Genomic DNA, 1,672 nt, shown 5'->3' on the forward strand with positions numbered 1-1,672 from the left:
ACTTTGAGTTACTGTGCAATTTTTTTTTTCATGCTGTCATTTGTAATACGTTTTGTGAGAATCCTTGGGATTAAAGTTTTGGTTCCAAAAGGAACAAAGAAAAAAGGATCCACCTGCCAATGCAGGGGACACGGGTTCGAGCCCTGGTCCGGGAAGATCCCATGTGCCGCAGATCAACTAAGCCCGTGGGCCACAACTGTTGAGCCTGCGCTCTAGATCCTGAGAGCCACAACTACTGAGCCCCCATGCCACAACTACAGAAGCCCGCACGTCTAGAGCCCGTGCTCCAAAACAAAAGAAGCCACTGTAATGAGAAGCACGTGCCCGCAACAAAGAGGAGCCCCTGCTCGCCGCAACTAGAGAAAGCCCGTGTGCAGCAACGAAGACCCAACGCAGCAAAAAAAAAAAAAAAAGACGATACTGGCCAGGTAATCAAGGGTAAAATTGTCACAAGTCCTACAAGTCCTGTTGATGGTGTGTATCCTTGATGTGTGTATCCTTGATGGTGTGTATCCTTGATGATGTGACCTGAGGAGAATGGCACTTTTATCTCTGTCTGGATCTCCGCCCCAAACCCCATAACTCCAGACCAACCATAAGAAAAACATCAGAAAACCAACAGACAAACAAATTGAGGGACAAAATACCTGACCAGTCCTCCTCAAAACTTTCAAGGTATCAAAACCCAGGGACGTCTGAGAAATGTCACAGCCCAGAGGAGACTGGGACAGAAAAAGGATGTTAGGGGAAAGCTAGGGAAATTCTAATAAAGTGTGGACTTTAGTTAATAATAACGTATCCATCTCGGTTCCTTAGTTGGATAAGCATGTCGTACTAACGTGTTGGAAATAGGGGTACTGGGTCGGGGATCCACGGCACTCTGTACACTCTGTACAGATCTTTGCAACATTTTTGTAACTCTAAGCTATTCTAAAATTAAGCGACTACTAAACAGAGATAAGAATGTTATTTCCCTGATTTGAACATGCCTGAGTTTGTTTTCATGGTCACATCTGTGCTATCTGGATGTGTCTTGGAATCAGTAGCAAAGGAGAGTTGCCAGCCCCTGGGAAGATGCGGCTGGTTTGCAGGTGGCTTGCTCTGGAGCTGAAGACCACGGTGGGAAGTCTGCAGCCTCGGGCTGCACTTAGAACCATGGGAGGGGATGGGCCAGCTCAATTAGGGATGGAACCTATAAATAAAACTTTTTCTTTTCCATTATGGCTTATCACAGGATATTGAATATAGTTCCCTGTGCTAGACAGTAGGACCTTGTAGTTTATCCATCCTATATTTAATAGTTTGCGTCTGCTAACCCCAAACTCCCAATCCAACCCTCCCTCACTCTTTCTCCCCCTTGGCAACCACAAGTCTGTCCTCTATGTCTGTGAGTCTGTTTTTGTTTCGTAGACAAGTTCATTTGTGTCGTATTTTAGATTTCACATATAAGAGAGATCATATATGTGTCTTTCTCTTCTGACTTACTTCACTTAGTATGATAATCTCTAGGTCCATCCACGACGTTGCTGCAAATAGCATTATTTCATTCTTTTTATGGCTGAATATATTCCATTGTATATATGTACCACATCTTCTTTATCCATTCATCCATCAGTGGACATTTAGGCAGCTTCCACATCTTGCCTATTATAAATAGTGATGCAATGAACAT

The sequence above is a fragment of the Monodon monoceros genome, unplaced genomic scaffold, assembly GCF_005190385.1.
Source record: "Monodon monoceros isolate NGI ecotype Baffin Bay Population unplaced genomic scaffold, NGI_Narwhal_1 Super_Scaffold_18, whole genome shotgun sequence".
In the NCBI taxonomy this organism is placed as follows: Eukaryota; Metazoa; Chordata; class Mammalia; order Artiodactyla; family Monodontidae; genus Monodon; species Monodon monoceros.